The sequence below is a fragment of the Phascolarctos cinereus genome, unplaced genomic scaffold, assembly GCF_003287225.1.
Source record: "Phascolarctos cinereus isolate Bilbo 61053 unplaced genomic scaffold, phaCin_HiC Scaffold_8;HRSCAF=390, whole genome shotgun sequence".
NCBI lineage: Eukaryota > Metazoa > Chordata > Mammalia > Diprotodontia > Phascolarctidae > Phascolarctos > Phascolarctos cinereus.
Window position 1 is genome coordinate 4,529,635 of NW_027556291.1, and position 17,117 is coordinate 4,546,751.

The 17,117-nt window shown below is 47.0% G+C and overlaps 1 long non-coding RNA gene across 1 annotated transcript; it reads right to left on the reverse strand.

The window, feature by feature from the left end:
• Window positions 1–534: 534 nt before the first annotated feature.
• Window positions 535–15,870, reverse strand: LOC144454959 (uncharacterized). Its single transcript, XR_013483505.1, has 5 exons — window positions 15,310–15,870; window positions 15,044–15,104; window positions 11,490–11,816; window positions 7,718–9,072; window positions 535–1,728 (listed from the first exon to the last, which is right to left on the reverse strand). It is a non-coding gene; the product is annotated as an uncharacterized LOC144454959 (long non-coding RNA).
• Window positions 15,871–17,117: the final 1,247 nt, after the last annotated feature.

Sequence of the window (17,117 nt, forward strand, 5' to 3'; positions counted from 1 at the left end):
TTTCCCTTTGGTTCATGCTGAATTCATTGATATGGTTTTGTTCTCTTTTTTATTATTTATAAGCCTTTAGAGATATGTTTTTTTCTTAAGTATAGCTTTGGCTACATTCCACAACTTTTGGTATGTTGTCTCATTGTTATTACTATCCTTAATGAATTTATTGGTTCTATGGTTCTTTGGCTCACCTAATTCTTAGGACTGGATTATTGAATTTCCAATTAATTTTTAATCTATGCTTCCAAACTCTTTATTGAATGTAATTTTTACTGTCTTGTGATCCAAAAAGCCTACATTTGACATTTCTGAGTTTCTGCATTTGTTTGTGAGGTTTTTATGCCTTTTCTGCCTGTCAGTTTCTGTGAGGGTACCATATATAGCTAAGAAAAAGGTATATTCTTTTGTGTTCCCATTCACTTTTCTCCAGAGATATATCAAACTTAACTTTTCTAACATTCTGTTCATCTCCTTAACTTCTTATTTATTTTATGGTTAGATGTATCTAGTTCTAAGAGGGGTAAATTAAGGTCCCCCTAGTGTAGTTTTATTATTTCCTCCTGTAACTCATTTAACTTGTCCTTAATCCGGAGAGGCCCCTGCTATCTTGCAATGTCAAGTGCTAGTGTTCACCTTTTTACCATGAAGTAGGGCCCCTGTTTTCTCTCTCTCTGCCCTGGAACTGTGACCAGGGACCCTATTTCCTTGTGACGACAGATGTTTTTCTCCACCCTGGAACTGCAACCAGGGCCTCTGCTCCATTGTGATGGCATCTGTGTCCTGGAACTGGGTAATGGTCAATGGAGTTGCCAAGTAGTACCCAGTCCTGTGCCCAGTGCCCACACAGAGGTCCTCTGTAATCTCTTTCTGACTAGTTGTTCAATCCTCTTACTGCCTATGGGCAGCGAGAGCTTCTAGAACTGTTGCAGCTGTTGCTGCTGCTATCACCACAGCTGCCATAGCCTTCAAGGTCCATAGCAGGTGTTGACCACCACATCACCCTCTGAGCCAGGCTCCACCCCAGTGTCACAAACCTCTCCTTCTAATGTCCCAAGTTATTTTAGGCTGGAAAAATTTTTGTTTGCTGTGCTGTTCCAGAATTTGATTTTTTGATGTGTTATTTTCAAATTGCTTGGAGGGGCATATTGGTGGAGTTCAGCTGGAATGTTCCTTCTACTCTACCATGTTGGCATTTTCTTTGAGCAAGGGTTTTTCTGCCAGAAACAAGTTAAAGCAGTTCTCCCTAAGAATGAGGACAAGGGGATATGATGAGGAAACTGTGTCAACATCTATAGATGCATCTGAGTGACCTGGCATTCTTTGTCAGCTATGTTTGAGGAAGTACACCATGGGGAGGAGGTCTCACACCAGCCATAATAGTAATTTAGCAGTGTTTGTTTTAAGAAACTGTTAGAACAATTGACTCTGGACACTGGGTGCAAAAGCTGGGAATGCTGGGTTCCATTCTTGAGTTTGGCCCTCAGGTTTTTGTCAAAGTTTTCCTAGACAGAAGGCTTCACCTTAGGGAAAATGGAAACTCAAGACAACTGGCTTGAATCTCTAGGGAGTTTGTAGACTGGAAGGTAAAACAGAACTTGCCCAAGCCCAGTAGGCAATCTCAAGTAGTTTAGAATCCTAATGGCACTGGCAGTGTTGAGCAGCATCGAATGTCCCTTTGTGACCACAGGTCATGCTACTTCTGTAGATGTGACTACTTGACTTCAGAAACAGGACCTAGAAAAACAGAAGCAAGAGTCACAAAGTTAAAATCTACAAACCAAAGTAGTTAGCCATTCACTTCAAAATTCTAGGATTGCATATGTGTATTCACTAAGAACAAGTTATACATCAAAGGAAGCTTGAGATCATCTGCTCCTACCTTTTCATTTTTTTAACTTTCTGTTTTATTATGAACTTAGTGAACAAAAACATTAACATTTCAATAGAGGAAGAACAAAAAAGAAAATTGCATATGAAGCTGTGAATGTTTCACATTTCTGAATACGTCCCTCCCAGCACAAAGCTTTCCCCTGTAACAAATATAAAAGAAGGAAATAAAGCAGTATAGGAGAGCCAAGCACCATCTCGATCTGACTATGCAGCATTCCACACTGATATATTCCTTTACCTGTAATCATGATGAGGGAGGTATATTTTCTAAATTTTTCTCTGTGCAACCCCTTTGTTTTCATGCCATGCTAACTTCCTTTCCTTGTTTTTCCCCTAACAGGGTGACCTAGACTATCTCTCTATAGCCATAGTGTATCTGGATTTCAACCAGGCATTTAACAGGGGCTCTTGTGACAGCGCTGTGGAAAAGCTGAAGAGAGAGATGTGTGCTGCAGAGATTTCTGGGGGCAGAGCCAAGATGGCAGTGTAAAAGCAGTGACTTGCTTGAGCTCTCCCTCCAAACCCCTCCAAATACCTATAAAAAATGGCTCTAAACAAATTCTAAAGCAGCAGAACCCACAAAAAGAGTGAAACAAATTTCCAGCCCAACACAACCTGGATGGTTGATCGGAAAGGTATATTGTGCTGGGAGAGGAGCTCAGTTAGGTGTGGGCGTGCAGGCCTCAGTGAACCTGGACCAGTCCTCAGAGGACTGAATTGCGGGCAGCTGTGGCGGTTTCCAGAATGCCAGAGAAAACTTAGAAGGTCAGTGGGAAAAGTCTGTGTCTACGGTGAGAGAGAGAGAAGCGTGGTGGTCTTAGCTCCAGTCCCCAAGCTTGGCCTCGGGGTGGCAGCTGTTTCCTGAGCTTCCCCCGGCCCACAGACTGAGGGGGAATCAAGTGGCTGATCAGAGGGGGATTGTAGAGATCTCTTTGCTGGTGCAGGATTCTCTTGCTTTACCTGTGCTTCGATCTGAGTCACAGTTCTGGGTGGCGGTCCTGGGGTGAGGAGGAGCACTGGCATGGTGGAGCTTGTACTGGTGGTGAAGAGAAAATCCTCCTCACAGTTCCAAGACAGAAAAGAGTGCTTGTGGTCACTCATAGACCAGAGCACAGGCCAGGAAAGGAGTAAACACCTTGCCCTTGATCATAACACCTTGGAAGAACTGAAAATTTTCAGGACCCTAGAAGTATCTCTGAAAATAGCTGCACAAAATCCCTGAAGCTTGGGACAGTACATTCTCCACACTGGAAACAGACCCCTACTTTAATAAAGAGATGTTGAAATAGAGAGGAGGATTTGGCAAAGAAAAAGAGTTGGTCATTAGAGCCCAATGACCACCTAGTTGGTGTGGTCACTGATCTCAGCAGTCTCAGGAGAGTTGATGAGTTACCTTCATTTTATTTCCTCACCCCAGGGGAATCAATCAGCCCTCCCCACCAGACACTTCACTAGGACCAGAGAGATGGAAGCTGGTCCAAGGACTTCAGGTGAGGGTAAAGGGGGTGAGAGATCCAAGGGACTTTTTCCCTTTCCAATCTTGGCTCTCCTGGTACTTATCCTCCCCTCCCACTGCCTCCTTCCCCCCGCCCATCTGGCTCCTGTGCCCTCCCTCTCTGATCTCTGTGCTCCTGGTTCCTACCCCTCCCATCTACCTCCTTCTTGCTATCCTCTCCCCCCATCTCCTTCCAGTTCATCTCTCCTCTTCTCCTTCCTACCTCATTTCTCCCCCTCCCATCTAGTTCCTGTCGCCTCTTCCTTCTCCTTCCATCTTCCTCTTCCTGTCTTTCTTTCTCATCTAGCTCCTTCTGGCTCCTCTTCCCAGCTGCCTCTTTTCCCCTCCCTCCCACTTCTGTTCTCCTATCAGCTATCCCTTCTGCTCTCCCTCCTAGCTCCCTCCTCCATCCAGCTCCTGTTGTCTCCTTTCCCATCTACTTCCTTCTCCCTCCCGACATCATCTCTGCAATAGAAGGTGGACTCTTCCCTCAGTCCCAAACCATTCTGAGCCAAGGTAAGCCCCCATATCATTGGGGAAGTTGCAGCTTTTACTTGTCTGTTTGTATTTGTGAAAAAATCAGCAATAGAAAACTTGGGAAATTCCCCGAAGGGACTGAACCCTTAGAGAATTTTTTCCTTCTTCAAGTGGGGCTCCTGTTTTAAATGATGAGGGTTCATAAGGCATGCACTATCAATGCCCCTTCCGGGAAGTAATTACTGAACCCTTGGGAAATTTTCTCTTATATGGGGACTCTTGGTTCAAGCTGGAAGGGATATTGAACCCTTGGAGGAATATTTCCTCCTTCGAGGGGGGGGTTCCTGGTCCAAGCCCAAATTGTGTGCACTGATTTTATTGAATGGTTTTGTGTCTGTCTTGTCACTGGTATTTAATGTCTATATCTGTCTTGTGGCTACAATCCCTCATATCATTATATTTGATTACTGTGAAGAGTGAGACATTCTTCAGGTTTTGCCATCATGCTATTCTGTCTTAGCCATAAACTGGGTACCTAGACAGGGACTTAATCTTTTGGCAGCTGCACCTAGACTGGGGGGATATGGCACTGTAAACCCAGCTGAAGAAACCAAAGATCCACAGAGGAACCCAACCACCTCCCAGGAGGGTATCCTTTGTACCCACAGGCCTTTCTTTAGGCATAAGCAGATAACTTGTTCTGGCACTATGATTGGCAGCAGCCTTCCTAAGGCTGTTTTGAGCATGGCTCTGTGATAGACGTCTCAAAAGCAAGGGCTGCCTATTGAAATGCCATGAACTGTCAGGAGGGATTTCCTGTTAGAATTTCCTGGATTTCTTCTGGAATTATGAACCAAGAACCAGGTCTGTGACTGGGCTACTCAGCTGAACCACATGACCCCTTAGCAGGGATTCCTGGGGAATGAGTAAAACCCTAGCAGGGCAATTCTGAAAGTCATGTCCCTCTTTATAAATAGCTACACCAATCTTTTCAATGGCATTGGTGAAGATTTTTGCGAATAAATTTTGTAGTAGAAAAATAACTTCACCAGACGAGAGAGTACTTTGCCTAAAAGGAGAAGTAAAGTTGGCCCAACATCATTAAGTTATCCTCAATAAAGGATCCTTGCATTTGTTACCTTGGCTGGGACTTGTAGGGGACACCCTACAGAAGTCCATCAGCCTTGTGCCTGTTTATTTGTGTTTCTGTCTGTGGTTTTATACCTTATATACTTTGTTTTCCTTTTCTGTTGCCTGACCTTAGAAATCATTTAGAATAATAGGAAATAATAATAGCAAGCTAGATTATAGTGTGCCAAAAGAAATCCTCTTTGAAAAATTTCTCATAGCATAGGACAAAGGGGAGCTCCCAGGAGAGCCAGTAATGACAAAGAAGCACACAATTAAGTTATGTAAAATCTGGTCTAAATCTGTTAGAGATCTGGCTGATAATTTGTTTTGGCCTCAATTTGGTACCTTTGAGGATTATAAATTGAAGGACTTAAGGCTCACTATAAGGGTCATTAAAGTCAGATCTCCATTACTGGTACCTTCTCTCTACTCTGCCTTGTCTGCACCTTCTCCTGCTCTTTTGCAGCCTCTTTTGGCTACTTCACCTTGCCTTCCTTGCCAGCAGCTCTTTCTCCTCCTCCTCCCCCTCCCTCTTCTCCCCCCACATCACCTTCTATGCCTCCATCTTATTCTCCTCTTGCAAAAGCTGGGGATTTAGTTTCTTCTGAAGTTGAGGGAGAGCCTGCTAGTATTTTTCCCTCTTCAGGAAAGGCTTAGTTTTGACCACTCTACCTGGAGGAGAGACACCCAAAATCTGATGAAGACCCTGGGGTGGTTATTACCCAATTTCAGGCCATTTTAGGGGTTATAACTCCATTGGGGAGATGTTACCAATCTTATGGAAACTATTCTTTCCTCTGGAAAAAGAGCTGCCATCATAGAGGCAGTTAGGGGATTGTCCCTTATTCTAGAAGGCCCTCCAGACCCTGCAGGTCTTCCTAATTGGCCACTATAAGATCCCTGTTGGAATCCCAGTGTTCAGGCCCATTACACTAGGTTGGCACAAGCCAAAGATACCTTGAAACTGGCAATGGACGCTTGTGTCACCAGACCAGAAAACTGGGTAAATTCCGAGAGACATTACAAGAAGAAAAAGAAACCCCTGTTTTTTATGCTGGATTGTGCCTGAGTACTAAGTGGTATGCAAGAGGAGAGCACTCCAGCCCCGAGATGCACATATCATTAGTACACATTTTATTAGTCAATCCCTGCCTGAAATATGAAAACATCTCTATAAGACATGCTCTCAATGGCATGAATTGACTACTGACCAACTTAAGAGCATTGGCCTATCTGTTTATGAAGGAAAGGATAAGGAAAATGAAAAACAAGTAGAGGAGAAACCTACAGAGAAAGATCAAACCATTCTTGCTCCCGTGCAGGCTATTTCAAAGCCCTGTGACCTGCGTAAAACATGTGAAACACACTAATCTTTTTACTGCAACATGAAGGGTCATATTGTCCATGACTGTAACAAGAAAAAAAAGTGATCTCTGGAATAACAGGAAGGGTGGACCTAGAACTTCCCAGGGAAGTTTTGTTGCATGAAGGTGTGGGGGAGGGGCTATGGATTCTAGAGAGGACTCTTTGGTTTTCCTTGATGCTGCCATCCTGGCCTCAGATTGGTGATACAATCTATGATTGCTTCCTGGATGATAGAGCCTCTAATTCAGTTGTAATGAGTAAGCCTGATTCCAGCTATACCTCTATAGGGTCTCTGAGTGTGGTCAGAGTCTCAGGAAAGCCTCCAAATGTTTTGGAGTTGTCCCATCTCGCTATTCCCATCGGCCCCCTTTTGTTGAATATGCATTCCTCTTCATGCCCAAATCCCTCATGAAAGGGGCAGCTAGGTGACGCAGTGGATAGAGCTCCAAGCCTTGGAGTCAAGAGGACCTGGGCTCAAATCCGGCCTCAGGCACTTGACACTTACTAGCTATGTGACCCTGGGCAAGTCACTTAACCCTGATTGCCTCACCAAAAAAAAAAAAAAAAAGAGTGGGGACTGTTTGGGGCAGCTAGGGGGCACAGTGGATAGAGCACTGGCCCTGAAGTCAGGAGGTCCTGAGTTCAAATCCGGCCTCAGACCAAACACTTGACACTTACTAGCTGTGTGACCCTGGGCAAGTCACTTAACCCCAATTGCCTAAAAAAACCAAACCAAAACAAAACAAAAAAAACAAATCCCTCATGAATCGGTTGGGGCATGATCTCTTAAGCAAATTTAGGGCTACTATTACCTGTTCTCCCAATGGTTTTCTTTCCCTGCAGCTGCCTGAAGATTCCCTCTCCTTATTCCCCATTGTTATTCAGAATGACCAAAAGACCCTCAGGGATGCTTTTAGCATCCTATCTGACATCCCCCACTCCCTATGGGTCTCTTCATTTTCAGATTTGGAACTCCAAAAATCTGCCATCCTTATTACCATCCAAGTTAGGGGAGACCCTCCACCCAGTACCCTTTATCCAGGGAGGCTATCGAGGGCATTTCACCTATCACTGACTCTTTAAGAGACCAAAGTATTATTGTACCCTGCAAATCTCCATGTGACATGCCAATCCTCCCTTTTAAGAAACCCAAACCAGGTCCCTCTGGCAAGCCTTTTCATCATTTTGTGCAGGATTTGCGTTCCATTAATGCTTACATTATACTTAGACATCCAGTGACACCTAATCCTACTTCCATGGTTTCCCCAATCCTCGTGAGGCTACCTGCTTTACGGTAGTAGGTCTTTGCTCAGCAGTTTTTCCAGTTCTCATTCACCTAGATTGCCAGTACCTGTTTGTTTTTACCTTGAAGAGTTCGCAGTGGACGTGGACTTGAGGCTTCAATGATATGTAGCAAGCCCCATTTTATTCTTGCCAATTTTATCGCAGGATTTTGGTTCCATTATTTTTAAGGGCACCACCTTGGTTCATTACGTGGTTGATCTGCTTCTAGTTGCTCCAGATGCTGAGGTTTGTCATCATCTATTACTTGAGCTTCACCCAAGGGGCCAGAAAGTCTGTAAGTCAAAAGTCCAGTGGTGATTTCCACAGATGGAATGTTTCGGCTTTATTTTGACTGCTGGGACTCATTCTGAATGGCTTTAGGCATTCAGACCATTTAACAACTCTGCACCTACCACCAAGTGGCAGCTGTATGCCATGCTTTGAGTGGCCAGATCCTGGAGGCAGTGGATTCTTTCCTTTGGTGAGATTACCAAGCCCCCTGTCTCTCTGACTAAAGACTCTGTTCTGGAACCTTTGCAGCTCAACACTCAACATCTCTCTGCCCCTGTGGGCCTTGGCATCTGCACGAGGGCTCGATTAGAGTAAGTCCTTTTCTCTTTTTATACACAAGCAAAAGGGGTGGCTTCTGGTGTTCTGACTCCAACATTCGGACCCACTCTGTGCCCACTGGATTATTATTCTACCCAGCTTGATTCTGTGGCTGCTGGAGCACCACCCTTTTAGTAGAGAAGGCTTGTGATTTGGTTTGGGGTTCCAAGTTCATAGTGCAGTGACCCCATGAAGTAGAGGCCTCCTTACTTTGACACTGAGCTTAGGCCTTTTCAGATCAGAGACCTGCCAAATGTGAAGTGTCCTTGCTCAGCAAAGAAAATCTCCCACAAACACTGTGCCAGTCTCGGGGGAGCCACTCCATGACTGTGCCTTAGTAATAGACTTGGTCACTTTTGGATCGCCCCTTGCACGATCCTGATTATGTTTTGCATGCCAATGGGTTCTCTTTTATGAGAGATGGTGCTGGCCTTTCTGACTATGCCACTGTCCGAGCACCTTTGCTGCCTCTCAGTCTCAGCATCCAAGCTGTTGAGTGTGTTGCCTTGCCAAAGGCAAAAGCACCATCGTTTATATTGATTCACAGAATGCCTTTGGTGGCTGGCAGCCTGTTGGGATGCTTTGGTTATGGAGGGCTTTTTTGACTTCTGCTGCGAAGGTCAATGCAAATGTAGATTTCATCTCTTCTGCTCTGAAACTCCCCACTGCCTTGGCCATTGGCCATTGCCCTGTCCACACCATTTTGCAAGGAAATGACTGTGCTGATGGCACACCACAACTTGCAGCCCTGGAAGGCTCTGCGCAGATTTCCAATTTCTTGCCTTCTTGTGATGACAATATTTCTCTTTCCTATAATGACTCTGAAACTGAGAAACAGATACAAGTTGAAGGTTAGACAGGGTGATGATGGAGGGCAAGCCTCCGCCCCCCGAGTTGCTGTCACCAGGTATGTCTGTCTGTTCAGAAGAGGAGCTATGCTGGCCCTCAGGGAGTTGGGAAACCAATGAGGAGGTGTCCCCAGTGCAGCTGCCCCTGCAGGTGCCTCTTGCCCTACTTGCCTGACATATGATCAGCATGCCTTTTGTGCTGTTGTCAAGGTGGGCATCCCCTAGCTTATATGCCCTTTGAACACTTGCAGAGCGATTTCATTTGTATGCCTAAGTCTGGCCACTATAGGCTCTGTCCCGTTAATGTTGACCAGCTAACCTGGTGGGTGGGGGCCTCTCCTGGCTGTCAGGCAACAACTGAATTTCTTGCTAAGGATCTCCTAAAAGAAATTGTTCCTCACTTCAGTCCACTGGCATGCACCAATTCTGACAAGGGCAGCCACTTTGCCAACTGTATTCTGCCCAGGTCTACTCCTGCCCATGGAGTAGTTCCTCAATTTCCTATACCCTCCACCCCCAAAGCTCAGGCCAAGTTGAGACTTTGACTAAGGAGGCGAAATAGCCTGATGTCCTTCCTCTGGCCTTGTTCTCATCTCTGCAGCTACAGACCAAGGCAGGAATGACATATATGGCATTTGGAAATGCTCCTCCCCTTCCAACTCCCTAGCCTGGTCCTGCCCCCTCCCCACCCTAGCTCCTTCCCGTCTCCTGCTGGCTTCCCCTCTGCTCTAGTCATGCACCCAGAGGTCAGAGCTGCCTCCTCCCATCTCTGGCAGGTCCTTCCACCTCTGTCTCACCCCCACCCCACCCTATTTCCTGCTCCTGCCACCAAGCTGTCATTGCCCGATGCCCTCTCTCTCTCTTTAGCTCACAGCCCAGCCAAGCTTCTCTTTCTCACTCTGTTTTCCTGCTTCTTCTGCTCACTCCCTTTTCTTTATCATGTAGCTCTCTCCTCCTACCTTCTGTCCTTGCCAGCACTCCCTCTCTCCTCTCAGTCTCACTCTGCTGCTCCGAGGCCCTGCCCTCTTCCTCCAGCCTCCAGCCTTCTGCGCTGCCTCTCTCCAAACCTTCCCTCCCTTTTATGACCCTAACATTTCTGCAAGCATTTCTGCCTATGGTTTTTATTGTTGTACTTCAGCTAGTCAGTCATCTCTGACTCTCTTGACCCATGGGTTTTCTTGGCAAAGATGCTGGAGTGGTTTTCTGTTTGCTTCTCTAGTGGATCCTTTCTGTAAGGCAATCAAAGGTGAAGTGACTTGCCCAGGGTCACCCAGCTAGGAAGTGTCTGAGGCTGGATTTGAACTCTGGTCTTCCCGACTCCAGGCCCAGTGCTTTAGCCACTGAGCCACCCACTGCTGTACTTCCCCCGCTCCTTGGTCCTCTCTCCCTTCCCTCAGTCCCCTCCTTCTTCGGATCTGCCCTCTGTCTGCCTTTCTCCTCTCATATTCCTTAACCCGTCCTCCTCTCCCCTGACCTCTCCTGACCCCCTCCCCCCACTCAATGTCTCTGCCCCAGCTCTAGGAGGCTCTGCTTATCTGCTTCTCCATGGCCTCCCCCATCAAGTACATTTCTCATGCAGCCTTGATTTGCTTGAATTAAATTACATTTTTCATGAATTTCATAATTTTTAATCACTTACTAGCTAATATATTTTCAAATGAAGTATTTTACACTGCATATAAAATCATTTTTGTTGGACTACCATGGTTCTTTTGTGCAGAATTAAACTTGTCCATAGCCTTGAGTGGAGTCACCATCTGCCACTTTGTAGATTAGGCAGCCTGTCTGCAGATAGGCTCATTTCCTACATATCGGCAGATGCAGACATGTTTGTCCATAGCTAATGTACAACATACATAGTTTGTACATCGACCCAGAGCCCTGAATTTAGGGAGCAAACAAGACACTGGGGTTACCACCTGCCTTCCCAAGGGGATGGGCTGGCTGGGTGTGGGGGGGGTAAGAAATCACTGTGGCTCAGTGGCAGAGAATGAAGCTTTTTACCCACCACTCTCCACTATGGACACTGGGCTCCAGCCTTCTCCCCTTTCCCTCAGTAGACCACCCTAACTCTTAATAATGTTCCCCCTCACTGAGCAGGCCTTCTCCCTCTACTTCCAGGTCCCGCTCATTCCCAGAAGGCTTAGGCAGCCCCCTGAGGCCCACTCAGATCTCCTGCCCTCCTTTGCCATGACTTTTGTCTGTCCTGCTCCTTGAGGAACTTCGCCTCATACTTCTCTGCCCTCTGACTCCCCTGTTTCATGCAGACCTGCAGTCCCGTACCCTCAGCTAGACTGTAAGCCCCCAGAAAGGGGGAACCATGTCTAATTTTCTGCCAGATCACCTGATGAGTACCTAGGGGCTACATAAGTAGCAGTTGTTCAATGTTACCTTACCAAAGAAAGCTCACACTGACCTGGAACAACATGGTGGCAGTGATGACAGCGATGACAACTTTTATGACGACGGCAGCATCGACGGTGATGATGACGATGATGATGGCAGCGATGACAACGATGATGACAACAGTGGTGACGATGACGGCAGCGATGATGACGATGACAGCCGCGATGATGCCAACAATGGCAGCGATGACGACGACGACGATGACGACGATGACCACAGGCCCAAGTCACCACAGAAAGCACTTTCTGAGACCCATGTTCTCATGCTGGTGTCCATTCCCTGGCTGCGGATCCTGGAACTCTGTGGTTGGGCAAACACTATCAAAGGCCAAGGCAAGACACAAATCCACAGCAGTCAGTCAACAAGCATTATCGGGCACCTGCCATGAGCTGGCACTGTGCCGAGCACTGGGGAAACAAAGAAGGGAAAAAACATGGTCCCTGCCCCCTCCAGAAGCTCCCACTCTAATGGGGGAGACAACATGCAGAAACTGATAGACGCAGAAAATATCTACAGTGTAAAGATGATAGGACATCTCTGAGGGAAGGCACTGGAAGCTGGGCTAATGAGAAAGGCCTCTTGTAGAAGGTGGGATGTGAGCCAAGTCTTAAGGGAGCCAGAGAAGCTAGGTGCCAGAGGTGAGGGAGGACAGCATTCCAGGCATGGGGCACAGCCAGTGCAAAGGGCTGGAGGTGGAGTGTCATGCTCGAGGAACAGCCAGAAGAGGCCAGTAATGCTGGGTGACAGAGCATGAGAAGGGGAGTAAAGCATAAGAAGGCCAGCAAGGTCAGAGGGGGCCAGGATGTGAAGGGCTTTAAAGGCCAAACAGAGGGTTTTAAACTTGATCTTGGAGCTGATAGGGAGCTGCTGGAGTTTATTGTGGGAGGAGGCGATGACTGGTCAGACTGGCGCAGATCACTTTGCTATCAGACAGGAGGCTGGACTCTAGTGGGGAGAGGCTGGAGGCAGCCAGACTCCCCAGCAGGGTATTGTGATAGTACAGGTGTGAGGGAAGGAGAGCCTCCACCTGGGTACAGGCCTTGTCCGAGATGACAAGGAGGCATATTCAAGAGATGCTGGAAAGGTAGAAAGGACAAGACTTGGCAGCAGATGGCAGTGTGGGGTCAGTGTGAAAGAGGAGACCAGGATGACCCTGAAGTTGTGAGGCCTGGTGACTGGGAGAATGGGGGGGCTTCCTTCAACAGTAATAGAGAAGTGGGGAAAAGGGGAGAGTTGGGGAAGAAAAATAATACTGCTTTCAGTGTAGGACCTGTTGCCTTTGAGATGTCTCTGGGCCGTCCAGGTCAAGATATCCAAAAGGCAGCTGGGAATGTGAGACAGGAAGGATCTCAGAAGGCAGGGGAGGGCCAGAGAGGGAGATCTGGGAATCATCTGTGTGGGAAGATGGTGAGCAAAGCCATGGGAGCTAATGAGATCCATGGGCAAGATATGAGAGAGGGAGAAGAGATGGGGGCCCAGGACAGAACCCCAGGGGACCCTCCCCACCCTGTGGGCATGACCTTGAGGAAAATCTGGCAAATGAGACGGAGAAGGAGCTGCCCGAGGAGGAGAACCAGGACAGAGAGCAGGGCCTAGAAAACCTGCAGAGGAGCCACACATTTCTCTAGTGCTATTCCCCTCGACTGCCCTGCTCTGGTGGCCAGGCAAGTAATACTATCCTCGTTGGACTGATAAGGAAACTGAGGCTCGGCAGTGAGGTTGTAAGGGAGGTCCCATTGGAATTTCTGAAGTGCTGGCCTAAAGTTCAAAGCTAATGAAAAGAGAGAGGGGAGGGAACTCCTCATCCCAGGTCCTTCAGCTTTGGAAGTGTCAGAAATAGTACTGAAAGCCAGACTTTGTGACACTCAGGGCTGCTCCCACAGCCCTTCTCACTTGCCCAAGAGGCTACAGCTAGAACCCAGTGAGGACGAGCCTTGCCAAGTGAAAAAGAACATGTATGAAAGCAGCAAGGTGTTGGGGCAAAGGACAGAAGCCCATCCAGGGGAGGAGGCTGAAGGAGCTTCCAGGCTCTTAGCGCTGGAAGAGGGGAGCCAGGAGGGGCTCTTGTCCTGATTTATAAGAAAAGAGGGGCGATGGCTTTATCTAGCCATTGTGTACCTCCACCTCTTTTTTTTTTAACTTATCATCTAGGTCTGCCAGAGAAGAGATTCCCCTCAGTCCAGGCTCAGGACACAGAAGAGGTCAGTGGAGGAGATGGCCTGTTTGCCAGGAGGGGCATCGTGAAGAAAAAAAAGAGTCCTCATCCACAGAATTTCACAGGAATGGGTCCACTGCCCCACCTCAAGTGTGTGAATTCCTGTGGCACTGGAAGGTAAAGGGGGGGTGGCCAGGGGTAAAGGGAGAGGTCAGTGGACAGGCCACCTGGCTAGGTGGGCAGCTATGAAGGATGGGCTTTGGAGGACCCTATCAGAAGCTGTTGAGTAGATTGGTCCAGGCTACCGAGTCCAGCCTGGCCCCTCTACAAGGGAATACGTGGCATGCATGGCCACTTCAGGGGGGGCAGAGGCTGGAGTGTAGGCAAGGACATCCACCTATCTCTGTGTCTGGGAAAGGCAGGGCAAAGGAATAGAGAGTGTCCCTGGCAGGAGCAGGGGGAAAGATGGAGGCAGGAGGCCAGATGGCTGGGAACCCACGAGGGAGAAGCCAGCTGAGTGCTGAGGAAGAATGAGGCAGTAGGGGACAAAATCTCTCCTGCCATTAACGTGCCATCCTAGCCATAATCCAGTGTGCCTCAAATTGAATAATTATTAGGATTTGCACTATTAACAATGGCGGTGATGATGGTGATAACAATACCTTAATATATACATACAAACATACATACATACATATATACGTATATATACGTGTGTTTTTGTTCATTTTTCAGTCGTGTCTGACTCTTTGTGACCCCTTTTGGGATTTTCTTGGCAGAGATACTGGAGTGAATTGCCATTTCCTTCTCTAGCTCATTTTATAGATAAGGAAGCTGAGGCAAACAAGGTGTTGTGACTTACCCAGGGTCTCACAACTAGTAAGTGTCTGAGTCTGGGTTTGAACAAACTGCAGAGCATCATAAAGGAATGGGTGTTGGACACAGAGAGGCCAAGGAAGATCAGGACAGAAGCAGGCCATTGGATTTGGAGATAAGGAGGTATGTGGTGGGGATTCTTAATCTGGTCCAGACTAGACTAAAAAGCCTTTAAAGCCCATTCCATCTCTGAAATTCTGGGATTCTGGGAGGTTATTAGTGCCTTTCTCTGAGCTGTTTACAAGTGGTTAAGGAATTAAATGGTGGTGAGGAAGTGTCCAATTGGCCAGTAAAAGGAAAGAGTGATGGAATCTATACTGAGACTGGGGCAGGAACAAGGGAAGGTGTTTTGCACGTTGGTTTTGTTTTTTTTTTTTTGAACAAGAGGGGCTGAGGTGAAGAACCCAAGAGTGAGAAATCAGGGATGCCTGAGAAAGAGGTACTTTTCTTGTCATTTTGATCTTTATTTAAATACAACCAAATATACAATAGGAATCAGTAAAATAACCCTACCTTCTGTAGACTGAAGAAATCAGGTTTCCAGATTTGATGATTTTTCAAGTGTCGGTAAATTCTGTTGTGATAAAATACAAAGCTTTTGTCCAAGTGTTACTGACCTCATAGAAGCTTCTTGTCATCGATTTTCTTTCTTTTCAGAATTATTTTATTGATTTGTGTTTTATACTCCTGCCATATGCCAATAGCTGCTCTGTCCTGCCCCCCAGCCCACCCCCATGACAAAGGAGGATTGCGGCCCAGCAAGTGCCACCATTCCATACCTGGCATCTCCATTTCTGATTTGAGATGGCCTGGGTTCCATCCTCACGCGCTGGATTTCCTTCACGTTCTAATGTGCTTTAGTGCTGGCTTTCACATACATTATCAAAGTCATTGTATATGTTCTCCGGCTTCTGCTTTCTTCACTTAAATCTCAGTTCAGACAAGTCTTCTCATGTTCAGCAATTTCCAAGTCATCCTCAACATTATTTCTTATTATTCTTATTTCTGTTGCGGTCACCACCCAGGTCTGCAAGCCTTGCAAGTCAGCCTTGCCCCTTCCTTCACTCTCACTCACTCCTCATATTCAATCAGTTTAAAATCTCATCAATGCCCCCCCACCCCCAACCCTTTCCTCCATTCACACCACAGCCATCCTTGTTCAGGCTCCCTAGTATCCCACTCAAAGGGGTCAGTCAGCCATAAGGCAGGGACCTGGATCCTTAAGCATGATCTTCCCCTGCTCAAGACACCTTGGTACTTTCCTGTCGGCAATGGTCCTCCACAATCTGGCTCCAGCCCAGCTTCCCACAGGCATTCCCCGTTACAGCCAACCTGATTGCTTGTTCCCTGTACTCTCCCCTCTCCCTCCCACCTTCATTCCTCTGTACCAGGAAGGCATCCCCCCCACCCCACCCCCACCCCCAGCCTGGAATGCTCTTTGTCCTCACCTCTGCCTCTCAGGACCTTTCTTTCCCTTTAAGGCTTAGCTCAAATGCCTGCTTCTTCAAGAGGCCCCTCCCTCTCCTGATTACCCCAATGGTTAATGCTTGGATTGATTTTGTATCTAGCTTGTAATGGCTTATATGTGTACAGGTTATATGGAACTCCTCAACAGAACTCGAGTAACTTGGGGGTAAGAACTGTCTTATTGGTGCACCGAGCACAAAGCCTTACACATACTAATGTGCCCAGATAGCATTGCTTGGAATTCCTCATCTTTGTCATTTCTCAGGCCGTAATGAATACTCTCTTATGTTTACATGCCACAATTTGTACAGCAATTTATTCACCTACCAATGGGCACCCACTTCAGTTCGAGTTTTTTCTTCTACAAAATGAATATTTTGGTATATGCAGAGCTTTTCTTTTTGTCTTTGTCCTTCTTGGGGCATATATTGGACACAGTGCCCAGCACCTCGTCCCTTGGATGCCCTGTCTTCATGCTGGCTCCTTGTCCTCCTTCCATTGTATAAATAGCAATATTCCCCAAGGTTCTGTCCTGGACCTTCCTGTCCTGTCCTCTTGTATTCTCTCCTCGGGATGGGGGTGGGGGAACAACTAATCTGCTAATTACATTTTCTGTGCAAGTGATTACACTGAAATCCACATATCCATCTATGCCTTCTCCCCCCAGCTTCAGTCCAGGATTTCTTACTGCCTCTTGGATATCCTGCCAGCATCACAGAGTCAACATCTCTAATAATCAACATCCTCCCCCCTCCCTCCAAACCTGTGCTTTCCCATAAGGCCTTGATTTCTGTTCATGGCACCACTACCATCTTCACAGTCACACAAGCTTCTAACCTCAGAACCATCTTGGACTCTTCCCCATTCCTGATAAGCCCCTCCCCCTATCCAATATACTGCCAAGCCCTCAAAGATCTCTCCCATCCTTCTCTCCAGTGCCAATACAACCAACCATCCTCCTTCAGGTCCTCATTTCTTTTGGTGGAGACTACAGAGATAACTTCCTAATTGGTCATCTTCCTTTGAGTCTCTCCTCTAATCAATCCATCTTCCCCACTGCTTCCCCTCCCCCCTTTTTAAATTTTTTTATGATTTCATTAATTTATTTTGATTTATCAGC